Source organism: Balaenoptera acutorostrata, chromosome 11 (assembly GCF_949987535.1).
Source record: "Balaenoptera acutorostrata chromosome 11, mBalAcu1.1, whole genome shotgun sequence".
Taxonomy (NCBI): Eukaryota; Metazoa; Chordata; class Mammalia; order Artiodactyla; family Balaenopteridae; genus Balaenoptera; species Balaenoptera acutorostrata.
Window position 1 is genome coordinate 38,182,676 of NC_080074.1, and position 13,672 is coordinate 38,196,347.

General features: G+C 37.3%; 1 protein-coding gene across 8 annotated transcripts in view; it reads left to right on the forward strand.

Annotated features, from left to right (window-relative positions):
• The first annotated feature begins 8,656 nt into the window (after positions 1 to 8,656).
• The window catches only part of PPFIA2 (PTPRF interacting protein alpha 2), a 479,171-nt gene continuing 474,155 nt past the window's right edge, over positions 8,657 to 13,672 (forward strand). For 7 of the 8 annotated variants that reach the window (XM_057557042.1, XM_057557045.1, XM_057557044.1 and 4 more), the window contains exon 1: positions 9,251 to 9,507. The gene's annotated coding sequence lies outside the window, so the exon portion shown is untranslated. Of the gene's footprint in view, positions 8,698 to 9,250; positions 9,508 to 13,672 lie in introns of those variants that run through there. The other variant, XM_057557043.1, reaches the window with a different exon arrangement.

Genomic DNA, 13,672 nt, shown 5'->3' on the forward strand with positions numbered 1-13,672 from the left:
CAGGTCTATGCAAGTTATAAAGATTATACAAATAGTGTATAAAACTAATGGTTATCTAATACCTCATATACAGCTCTGATTACTAATATTTTGATCTCTGATTGCCTTAAGAATCTCATGCTATAAATATTCATCTCAAAGAAACGCACTTATGCATATACTTCAAAGATTGCATACAATTTTGGGGGATTCTGGAATTTTCTAATGCCCACCTAATGACCACCTAGAGCACTACTGACTCCCAAGAACTCTTATTATATCTTTTCAGCTTGCTTCCATCTCTTTCACACCATTAGTAGCCACGTTTCATGGATAGCTACTATTTCTACCTGTAATCTTCTTAAGCCATTGTGATTTGTTTTCTGCAATTATCACTTCAGTGAAACTTCCCTTGCTAAATATTCTAGCAATGTCTATTGCTAAATCTACAAAATGTTTTCCAATTTTTATCATACTTGATTTCCAGGAATATCTGACACTAGTCACCACTCACCTCTTCCTTCAAATGCTTGTTCTCTTTCCCTGGTATCCGTGACCTATACCCTCCTATTTTCCTCTCTTGTCTCTGCGTATTTCTTGTTAGAATTATTTCTTAAATATTTGTGTTAATTGAGGTTCTGTGACTCTACCCCCATCTTGTCTAATTCTATACTCTCTTCATTGTCAATATTGTTCACTTCCATTGTTTCAAATGTCACTAATGATTTCCAAACATTTATCATAGGCCCAGATTTCTCATTTGATAGATTAGCATTTCCAACTCCTTTTGAATATCTCTAATTGGATGGCTCACAGTCAGATAACAAAATTCAACATGATCAAAAGTGAATTCATTCTGTTTTCACTGAAATGCACTCCTGCCTGCTTCGTATCCCACTGAAGGATGGTTCAATCATCATATCTTACCTATTGCTTTCTTTCTTAGTTCCCAATTTTTATCCTGTCCCTTCCAAAATGTGCTCTAACTTTTCTTGATTTAAAACTTTCCTAGGCTTCCTATTCCCCTCAATAAATTTTAAGCTCTAACAAGATTTACATGTTCTTTCACATATGGTGCTTAGATTTTCATTCTTTTCTTTCAGTCTAAGCCTCTCATCTCTACACAGTAGCCAAATGGGCACTTTCCCCTGTTTCCTATGCAAGCTGTAGATTATCTGCCTCTGGTTATTTGCCCTTGCTGTTACATTTTCACACTATTTATTCACAGACTTATTTAGAAAACACTTCTCATCCTCAGCTCTGATCTCCCATAAGTAGATTAGATGGTTCTTTTCTGTGCTCCTATATCACCTTCATTAAATCTGTTGTCATATTGTGTGACTCCTGACTCCCTACACAGCTGGTTCCTAGATGATGCATGGACACCTAAAATTATGAATAAAACACTTATTTACAAATGTATAATACTATAAAATAAGTTTCAATACCCAAAGACCCATTTTACAACCCCAAAGCTCTAAAATTCATTGGGAAATTAAACGAAAATAAAACACTGATGTACACCACAACAAATATTTACTAACCATGTTAAAATGATTACTAAAATAAATTTAATTATGTAATATGCCAGTTTTCATAATTTGAAGATTACTCAAAGGATCCTAATGAGACTTTAACATCAGCTTGCCAGGAGTCCAGTTACGGTTTCCCTATACAAACCTAACCTGGACCCAGTTACAGTTTGGCATTATTTGATGATAGTTGTCTGCCACAACATACATATCTGTGAGATGATTTTGCATTCTGTGGCTGAATAAGATTTCAGAGAACATCCAGTAGGCTGGCACTTGGTTAGTATCAGGGTTTTTTGTTGTTGTTGCTGTTTTTTGTTTCTTTGTTTTTGTTGTGAGCCCAATCCAGAGAGATAACACTTGAAAAAATATTTGGGGTTTTATAAAGGACCCAAAATTTCCCTTCCCACTTCCCAAGATAAAGTGTCATATGGGACATCACCTTGAGGCAATGGGAGCCTCAAAGTACTTTGCCAGCAAGGTATATCAGAGGCCATGGAATTGAAAAGCTCACAAAACAAATGAAAATAGTCAAATCACTCATTTTATCAAGTCTATTAAAAACACACCGAAACAAGGGAAAAGAGATAAGATATGTTAACACAGATGGGATAAGGTGCAGTGGGGAAGGATCACACTATCTGAATGCTGGGGTAACCTATGTTCAAATGTCCTGTTCCTCATTCTGCCATATCAACCGTCCTCACTGATGATGTGTTTACAAAGACCAGAGTTAAAGTTTGAGCTGGGGGTAAAAAGGCAGAAGATGCTCTGGGTAAATGACACACACTTGTTTTACTAGAGAGATGCAGGGACAAATACACCTGGCCAATATTTCTAGCTCTCCTATTAGCCTAATGGACAGCTATGGATTTTATATGTGTTACTTGAAGTCACCAATGGGTGGCCAAATAAAGACTTCATGAATGATAATTTTCATGTGTATCTTGTGTATCCTGAATACTTAGAGACTCTTGTATATTTGTTCTTACATATATTTACATATTATAAATATATGGTACCCAGATGTTTCATGAGTATTAAGTATCTCTGATCTTTCCATCTTATTCTGTCTATTGTTTATTTTATACTTAGCAATTCCCATGAATTCTGCCTATGTCTAACAAACATTTTACTTACCAGTTACTAATCTATTCTTAAAACATTTTAAATGTAAAACATTTGCCTATATTTTGCAAACCACAAATTTATTCATCTACTATAACTGAATAGTTTTAATAGCAACTGTACATCTCACAAAGGTAGATGGTGTGGTTGACTGTATTTGCCAAAAATGGCTTCAAAAATACTCTTCTTACCATGTGATTTTTGATGCTTCTCCCACTGAGAGGTGGGGGGTCTACATTTCTTCCCCGTGAAACCAAGTTGGCTTGTGACTGTCATCCAATAATAGAGTTATGGTGGAATTGACACTATGTGACCTTAAAAGCTAGGTCATAAAAAGTGAAGGAGCTTCTGCCTTGTTCACTACTTCTTTTGACTTTGGTGTGATATCTGACTGCCCTTAGGCTGCCATGTTGTGAGGAAGCCCAAATCATTCTATTTAGCAATATTACAAAAAGAAGCCATGGGATTAAAGAGAGAAAAAGAGATCTCCCCTGTCAGCCCCAGCTGCTTTAGCTGCCTACACCTCCCCTCTTCCAGGTCTAGCCACCGTCACACTACAACCACATGAGGAATTCCAAGCCAGAACTACCCATGTGAGCACTTTCCAAATTCCTGACCAACTGATACCATAATAAATAAGAAAATGACTGTTGTTTTAAGTTACTAAGTGTTGGAATAATATTTCACTCAGTAATAAATACCAAAACACTTGCCATTTCCCCACATGGTCTTGAACTCCCTTCCACATCTCACACTTCATATTCATGGGCTATGAACTTGAGTCCACCCCATTTAAGACTGAGCAGAATATAAGACTCAATTGCTAAAGACATTACACGTAACTGTCATTTTGAAGAGCGTTTTCTACATGACTTTAACTATCTAGGACTTATTATTAAATTATTCTTAGTATTGAAGATGCTGTCTTCTATTCATATTCTTTCTAAAGCATACATTTGTATTCTTCATTGCTCTGTGAATCTTTAAATTATCTAAAACGAGGATTACCCATATCAGTTATTTTCATCGTTTAATTTACTATCCATAACTGCTTGCACATGTCTTTAAATGGTGAACACTAAGGAAAAGCTCATTTTCACATTGGTGATTTTTTTTTCCGATGATTTCTCATGCAAAGAACAGCAGTGATCACTGATCTCAACTTCATGCAGTTTATTTGTGTTGCCAATTGATTCAAAGAAATAATTGGATTAGTACCAGTGATACCAATGATCAAAGTAGATAGGTAATCATAAATAAGTCTGAGTCAAGTTCTGGAAGATTTATATTTAATAGGAAAAGTCAAAAAGTAGATATCAAAAGTCAAGCTGTACCTGCCTAGTTTCTTCAGGTACTTGAGCTAGAAAACCCAGGAATTAGTACTACTGAGGACTCATCTGTAAGATTGGAGTTATATTAAAACTCCCAGCATAAAATTCCATGATTCTTTAATTCCAAAGCATGGTTCTCTGAATTGGAGCAGAAGCAAAACTTAAAATCTTTATTATGGGGCTTTGTGTTAGAATAAATCTCCTCTCTAGATAAAAACAACTGCTAAATACATTTAGAATGTTTCTTTAATATTTTACCTCATAGTAATCTAAAGAGGAACATAGATTTTTCCCATGAAATATTATTTTTCCTTTAAAAAGGAGAAAAAGTTATTTCATAAGGTATCACTGTTCTAATTTATTTGTTTTCAGTGCCCTCATATTGCTCTTAGATTTGATGTTAGACACTGAATGATACATAATAAAATTCTTTGAAACTTGTCTTCTCTTATGACACTTTGACTTCAAAAAATAACTAAGTTTTTGCTCCTCTAGAACACTAAGATTCCTTAGTTATAAATTGAAATCCCAGCGACTACTTGTCAAATTGCTACATATTACAGTAATCTCATATAAATGCATAGATAAAGGCTGATTAATGAAGCCTTTTACAAAATTTATCTTGTGAGAATTGATACTTATACATTTGTGTGGAAGCACAAGAATCAGCAACTATGTGCTTATATAACTTTCATATTCTACAGTTTGCTTTTTTAGACAGGTAAAAAGAATAATGTGTAGCATAAACGCAACAAGTTACATGAAACCTATATAATAAACAATGCCTACTATCTGTGACAGAATCGGGTACTAATTGCATGACCATTGATTCCAATTAATTGCATTTAATTTATTTTTTTAAATGTACATATAACAGAAAGTTTAAACATATCGTCTACATACTTTTTATTTCCACTATCACTTTCACAAACAGTACGTGAGAGAAACTGGATGAGTTTTTACCAACATCCTCTTTACTCTTCTTCTGGCCTTAAGGCTAGACTACTTTCCTAGGCTCTCTTGTAATTGGATGCTGCCATGTGAGTTATTCTCACCAGTGGCATATGAGAAAAGTATGTTTCACTTCTGGACCAAGGATTTTAGAAGTGGGTATGCTGCTTCTCCCACCATCTGGGTTCAAAACCCAAGGAAATGGTAGAAATCAGAAAAGAAAGGACTCTAAATTACTGCATGGAAGAAAGCAGCCCACTCACCAATTCTCACCTTGGAATATTGAAAAAGTAAAAAATAAATTTTAGTTGGCTTTGTGACCCATTATTTATGTGGGATTGTTTTGTTGCCTGCTCTAAATAATACAGTGTAATAATATTACATGACCGAATTTTTTAATGGAAATAAAATAAATTTCATGTTCCCACAAAACTATAGGTAGGTAAAGTGTATGATGGGAGTTATTAAATTATCTATTCAAACCGATCTTAAATTTTAAATTCAACAGTAAGCATGATGTCAGTAAGCATAATAAGAAAATGTAATTTAATTGTTTCAATAATGTTAACATTAATAACAGAATATGAATAATACTCATAACAGTTAATAAAACTGTTGTGAATATAGGCAAAATATTTTCATAAACGGTTAACTCTATAGCTGAAATGAGGTGACACTGAAAGTAAAATGTCTATTACAACTATAAATATTTGCTTTATTTTGCTTCAAAATTATATTTGCACTTAAAAGGCAACTTACTGACACTAAATCTTTGTTACTGTCATGGCCCATACTTAATTACTCATTTTCTTTGGCACCTGATCTTAGTACACTTTACCTTGACATAAAAAACCGTCCTTGGTTTAAATAGAACAGTGCTTTTTATTATTATTACTATATTATGTTACTAATATACCATGTGATATTCAGAATATCTAAAGAGATGGAAGGGCTGGCCACCATAGTAAAAATGAGAGTAGTTGTATGACATGCTCCCCTTAAAAGAGCATATAGACAAAAAGACCACATTTGAAATAAAATGTGCAGAAGAAGAATTAGTAAGTGTGCCTAGTGATACTGTATGCCTCTATGGATTAAAGTTTTTCATTGATGTTAGGCATTAAAACTAATAAAAGAGGTGGGTTCCACTACCTCTGCCTAAACCCAGCTGACTTTTTAGAAGATAAGCATATTTCATCTTTTTTTTTAAATTGGAGTATAGCTGCTTTACAATGTTGTGTTAGTTTCTGCTGTACAGCAAAGTGAATCAGCCACACGTATACATATATCCCCTCTTCCTGGATTTCCTTCCCATTTAGGTCACCATAGAGCAGTGAGTAGAGTTCTCTGTGCTATACAGTCTGTTCTAGCATATTTCATCTTAATCATTGATCCTTGGCTATCAGAAACCATTAGGAGTAGAAGATAACCTCAGCATAATAATTTGTTTTATATTTGTTTGGGAGACCTTTTTGCCTTAACTGCAAAATATCAGCTGTTTTCTTGTTCTGTACTTATTTTGTTCCCAAATTTCTTCAGATTTATTTATTTAGTGTTCTCAAAGTGGGATTCCTGACCTAAAAGTATTCTATTACCTGGGAACTTACTAGAAATGCAAATTCTCTGGCCATATCACAGACCTACTGAATCTGAAACTCTAGGCGTGGGGCCCAGAAATCTGTGTTGTAACAAGCCCTCTAGAGATTCTCTTGCTTACTAAACTTGAGATCCACTAAACTAGAAGAACTGGTACAGGGGATGACTACATCGCCTAAATGTTATTTACACTCTTTGCAGTGGTGTTAAGGGTGAGAATGTGAGAACACATAGTTTCTAAGCAGAGAATGACCATGAAGAATATTTCTTCTTACTAAAATACTCTTTACTCCATGACTGTTTCCTGCCATCCATTATCAAACTGTTCCTTTCTATGATTTCAACTCTCAGGTAGCTTTTAACTCTGTTGAGTCAATTATATGTGGGTATTATATTTAGAATTAATACTTCTATTTGATATATGAATAGGAGTCAGGCAAATCAAGACTTTCCTTGGAAATACTAACAACATTTGAGGCTGTACTTGGCAAATGTTGATTACCAAGGAAACTAGAACCAAGGTTTAATAAGGAAGGAATTCTTGTACAAAGAGACATTTCAACTGTCTTTAAAAATAAAGTTTCTGAGGTTTAAAGAACATTTTATGTCTTCTGGGGAATTCCAGAGAGTGAAAGTTATGAGTACGGATATATGATTAGTAAGATAAAGCTATTATTAAATTAGATCTATATGAAAATGGACTGGGGTGCCTCGTGACTTAACGAGTTTTCCTGTGGTTAAGAGTATTTAAGTCAACATCAAATGGTAGCTTAATTGGGTGATCTAGATACTTGTTATGCAAAGTGTGGTTTCATTTGGTAGTTGTTATAGGTGCAGAATCTCAGGGTCCACCCCAGTCCTAGCTAATCAGAATCAACAATATAACAATATCCATGGGTGATCTATATGCACATTATGTTTGAGAGATAGTGCTCCAGTTGACATCTAATGAATCTTTATATTACTCTTATACTTAATTTAAATAGGTTTATGTTGTGATGCAGAATTTGAATAACAGTCTAGAAGAGATGGGGGTAAATATGTGAGCTTGAGCTCACATTCTACTGTGAGGTCATTAACTTAATTAAATGCTGCCCCCAAAATGAAATAGTCTGTTTCCTGAATACTGCACTTAATGTAAGTGAACTGGTATTTGAATACTATTTCTGTAGTTAGCTTTGAACTATTTGCTTTACACAAAAGTGAAACATACCTTTTGGGTTTACTGCACTACATCATGAGGATATTTGTACTAACTTCCAAATTATACTCAATGTTGAACCCTTCTCCCAATTCCCTCCTGCATACCATCTTCCTTTTCACTAAAACTAGGATGTCTTAATTTCCCTTACTGAAACCTTTCCTTTTTGCTTAGAGTAGGTAGTGGTTTTGTCTTCTGCTTCTTCCCTATTCCTGATGGGTCTATATGAACGGGCAGCAGAGGCAGAAAGAAAGGAGAATACCTAAAGTGGTGTATAGGTATGGGGGAACTGGAAAAGATCAAGGGAGCAGACTTTGCTCAAAGCTGAAATTTACTCGGGCCGGGAGTACTTAAGATACAGTTCTCATTGCCAAAGCAATGGAAGGAAAAGAGCTGGAGAGGTAATGAGAAGTGACAGATGCCGCCACACCCTAGATTGACTCAGGTCTCTACAACCAAGACTTCCATGCCCTGGTCCTGGGAGAAGGAAGCCGCTGAAAGAAATGACTAGCATGGAAGGCCAGAAAGCCAGAAGATCCCCAAGCCTGTTCCCGGCCCCAGCAGTGCGGGCCAACACACGCCTTCCTGTAGAGACCTTTGTGTGTGGGAAGCCCGGGCGAGGAAGAACGCACCCCCTTCTCACACCTGCCCATCCCCAGTTCTTGCTTTCGCCTGGGTCACTGGGACCAGCGCGAGCCGGCAGCGGCTTTGGGGGAGTCGTGTGTATCCGCGAGCGGGTGTGCGTGAGGAGGAGAGCAAAGACGTGATTACTTCAGAATTTATTTAAGGGCCGGTGGAAACCACTGCAGCAGCTTCCAGGGGAAGCCCTAGTTTCAGAGGAAGAGGAGGTGGCGGCTGCCAAGGAGTGGGTGGGGGGGGGCGGGGGGGGGGTGGAGGGACAGAGGAGGAGAAGCAGCCGCAACAGCACAAGGCAAGTAAGGAGAGAAGCTGCTACAGCATCCGCACCGGCGCCCAGCAGGTTGGTTCTCCGGGCCAACTGACGACAGCAAAGAGGCTTACAAAGAGGCTAGGAGGCGAAGCTGGGTGTAGGGGGGCTGGCTGCCTGCCTTTCTGGAGAAGAAACACCTCTTTTAGGTGAAATAAGACACCCTAGCTTGGAAATAGGCAGGGGGCCAGGAGGGGACCTGCCCTGCTTCTCGAGTCCCTGGGGACTCGCTTCCCTTTAGCTTTCCAACTCCTGGCGGTAGCCATAAACTCCAGAGGGGCTCCGGGTGGGTGACTGGGTGGAGAAATTCCCTTCCAGATAGTCCTCACACCTTTCCCCAAAGCTCAGGTTTCGGGGGCCACACTCTGGGTGGCCCGGTGGCGGAGGGAGAGCAGCGTCGCTTGGTTCAGTTTCTACAAGTCAAACCCAGTCCCCACTTGCCGGCTCCCCGGGTCTCCAGCAGCACGCGGGGAGCTGCGGCTGCTCCGGCAATCGGGCCGCTGCTGCTTTAAGAGCCGCCTCCCCCTCTCCTCCCTTTGACAATGGTCTGAACCGAGCTCTGCTTCCCAAAGCAAAATTTGTAATATGCCATTTTTCCGATGGACGCTTCTCCTTTTGGCTGCTGACGGAGCCGCGGGAAGATGCTGAGCTGCTGCCACGCCACCCAGCCGGGGCACGTTCCAGAGGACGCCGGGGCACCCGACTGTCTAAGCTGCCTTTCTCCTCCCGTTGCTAGGGAAATGGTCCACGGGTGCCGGGTGTGAGCCTCCCCGCTCGTCAAGCCGGAGACTGCGGTTGTCAGTGATCAATTGAAGAAGCAGGACCCGAAATTACAGACATTAGGTACAGAAACTGTATTTGAGTTACACGGTCCCCCCCACCCCGGCTTTATTTTTTTACCCCTTCCCCCACCCACCACCACCACCCCGGCCCCACCCCGCCCCCAGGGAAGATGAGATGCAGATTCCCTCCTAGTCAATCACTGTTCCCTACCTCTTGCTTTCCATCCCCATCCTCTCCCTTCTCCTATTTCTCTACCTTCTCCCTACTTGGATGTCTCCTGTTGGGCAGGATGAACAGTTTTGGTGCAGAAATCACGAAGTCAACTTCTTCAGGGTGGTGGCGGGGGGGTGTGGCTGAGAGAGAACTGTCCAGCCCGCCGTATGGTGTGTGCAGGCTCTTTGGCCAGCTGTAAATGCACTGGGGTAAAGAAAGTGCAAAATGCTTCCATTAAAGGGGATAATAATATTTCCTGAGGACAGGGGACTTCAAAGAGTTAACTAGGAGGAGGAATATTCATGTAATGTAATCAGACAATGGCTAGGATTTCTCTCACCGAATTATTCCTTGTGGGTTAACTGAGGGGGAGATAGGTCAGTTCTTAAGACTAAATCTTTGCAGAAGAAACTGACTACAGAGAATAATTACATCTGTTTCTCTAGTAGGATCTAAATCCTAAAGATCTGTTTGAATAAAGTGATTCATTGACAGAAAAAAAGCCTTTTGTAGCACTGTCATATCTGAATAGGTACTGTTTGAACAGCACATATTGCTAAGAAACACACTGGATCTTGAAACCCCTTGGGTAATGACTCCAGTGGGCATTCAAAACTTTTATTTTGAAATCTGAGGGATTTAGAAGACAGTCAAGGTTATGTGCTAAGAAAAAAGGGAGTTGGTTTTCCTGGTATAAAATTCTTCAAGCTAAATTTAAGCACTGAGATAATTAAACCAACTAGGTGTTTTGTTTTGTTTTGTTTCTTTTCACAATAAAATAATGTCTCTAACTAGACCTTGAAACTTTCAGTAATTTAATGAACAGGGGGCATCAACATCTAGAAGAGTATAACATAATCCATATATCAATTGACTTTGGGGAGGGGATGACGAAAAGGCAAATAGCAAAGCAAATTGTTAGTAGGCCCTTTCTGGTTTTTCAGGAATTATGTGATACACTGCAGTTTTTAATATTGAAAATGATTCTAAAAGTTAAAAGTGGTATATGAAATAGACTAGAGGTTGAATGACCATAGCCTTCTGTACTACGCAAGTTGCTTCAGATTTCATCCATTCTGTAAGAGGGTGTTTGACTCTTACATTGAATACAGATTTTTAATAGCTTTTAATACCTAAAAATGTGCATTTAGGAAATAAGTTATACTATATTTTAAGGAATATACAACTATTTTGTAATTTATATTAGACAGAATCTCAAGATTCTATTTTATTGCAAGAAACTAAGCTAGCTCATGAAAGTGGCCTTATTTTTTGCAGACAAATTTTTTCCTTCTAATTTTGATGAGAAGACTTTAGATTTACTTATTTGGGTTGACTGTGAGGAAGAAGAAGCATGTATTCATCTTATTTCCTAAGTAACTTTTGCATAGCTTGATTTTTTTTTCAATTAAATTTGAAAAGTTTAGAGCACCCATTGGAATTAAACCTTTAGGCATGGAAGCAGAATGAACCATAAAGGTAAAATATTCTTTCTGCAAAGATGAATGTTGGTCATTTTATAATAGAAATAAATACTTGAATTTGTAATAGTCCTTTATAATTTTACAATGTTCTCAGTCAGGTATCCTACTGGACCCCTACAATGGGCTTGCTAAAATAAATGCTTGCATTATTATTCCTTCTTTACAGAAGAGAAAACTGAAGTTTGGAGACATGAAGTGATCTGCTCTGGTTCACATGCCTTGGGAGTAGAATTGAATCAAGTTCTTTTGAGTGTAGATTTTCTAAATCCCATCATAGCATCTTTCAACTAACTAAATCAAAGACCAACTTTTATACTGATCTAAGAGCCTGAAGTCTGTGAATGTCTGATGTCTCACGGTGATGACGTTTGTTAGAATTAGGGTAGAATATTCAGAAGAAAACTGTAGCTGAGGTAATCACTACAGTCATGTTTTTCCTTGGAATTTAAAGTTGTTATAGGTAATTCAGAGTAGAGGCGGGCTAATAGCTTTCTTCAGGAAGGATATGATTTAAAATACAGTTCTGAAAATGTTTAACCTTAAATTTAAACCTTGCAAGTGTTTTGGCACAGCTTGTCACTGTGCTACCATTTCCTCTCCCAGTATTTTGTTTTAACCTTAAATGTCAAAAAGAAACACATTGGCTCCCTATAATGATTTCTCAGAATGACACAGCTGTTCAGTGTGTGGATTTTATGCATGGCATGTGAACTAATTGCTTTAAATATTTAAATGTGTTGGAACATTTTTTTGTTTGTTTTCCAATTCCTTTTTAATTAATGTAAAGAAAAGTTGTAACAGTTAGAAAAGAGTCTCATTTTTTCCATCTTTGTGATATTGTTTGAATGAAATTCAGGTTAAAAAAAATCAAAAAATATATTTTCATCCATTAAGTGGTTAACAATAATATCAAATGTATGAGTGTGAGTGTGTGCATGTGTGTGTTGTGAGTTTGTGTTTAAATACATCCTATATATCTACTCTGCTCTATATTTTAGGGTTAATACTAAATTGAACAATTCAAGTTCTTGTCTTCAGGGAGCCCAGTGTTTTGAACGATGAGCAATAATTCAAAGCATTACCTTAAATTGTTCTAAAATTTACCACCGCCTTAATTCTTTTGTATAGGCTATCAGTCACAAAATACTTTCCTTTATCTTTTAAAAAGTTTCTCCTGGTTTTCAGTGGGCCCTGACCAAATTATTCACAGATAATTGAATTCTCTCCTCAGTAACCCAATTTATATCAAGAATCATAAAAAATAATTAACTATTGGGCTGTTAAGTCTTGATATTTTATTTGAAGATATCATCAGAAATATTTTCCCCAAGGACAGGAATATGTAGGCAGAAAAATGAATTGACAATGTATTATAAAACCAAAGAACGCTCCAGGATCAACAGCCAAACCAGCCTTTCTCCACATAAGACTTCTGCAAAACCAAGCCCTCTAATTAACAGCTCCTGGCCTCAGTAAAACTGAAATTGAGATGGATTTGATTTTTTTTAAAACATAAGATAGAAAAGAGAAAATAAGATCATTTCTGATTTTTAAAATGCTACACAATAGGTCAATGTTACATCTTAATGTCTGTGTTTTCTATTTTAAATGAATAATTTAAAAATATTCTGAACAGTTCATTTATTTTATGACTGACTCCTGATTAGTAGTTAGGATGTGAAGTTTATACATTAGCTAATGTAATTTATGGCATCTGTTCTGTGGAATATTTGAAAGAGTGTTAGTTTGTATTGTTCGGATGGAAACCAGACAAAGCAGCTCACAGGAAACAAAGGAATAGTGTAATTGGTAGTATAATAACCTAAACAAATTTATGCATCTCAGTCTATTTCATAAAGCATATGTCTAATTCAGTCAGAATCACTTGTCTACTCTGTGTAGACTACTGTAGGAATTCAGGAAGAGAGTATATAAAAGTACTGGGTTGGCCAAAATGTTCGTTCGTTTTTTTTCCTTAAGCTGGCTCTAGTAGCAATTAGTTATCTTTGACTTCATTCAAAACAATTTTGTTAGACTGTATGTGGCAGCTGTCATATTAGTGTGCATTTAAAAAAACCTTATCAAAATTGGTGAATTTTTGTGTAGTCATTTTAATATTGAAGATGGAAGGAAAAAAGCAACATTTTTGGCATATTATGCTTTATTATTTCAAGAAAGGTAAAAACACAACCGATATACAAAAGAAAAGATTTGTGCAGTGTATGGAGAAGGTGCTGTGACTGATCGAACGTGTCAAAAGTGGTTTGCAACGTTTTGTGCTGGACGTTTCTCACTGGACGATGCACCACGGTCAGGTAGACCAGTTGAAGTTGATAGCGATCAAATCGAGACATTAATTGAGAACAATCAACGTTATACCATGCAGGAGATAGCCGACATACTCAAAATATCCAAATCAAGCGTTGAAAATCATTTTCACCAGCTTGGTTATGCTAATCACTTTGATGTTTGGGTTCCACATAAGTTAAGTGAAAAAAACCTTCTTGACTGCATGCGATTCTCTACTT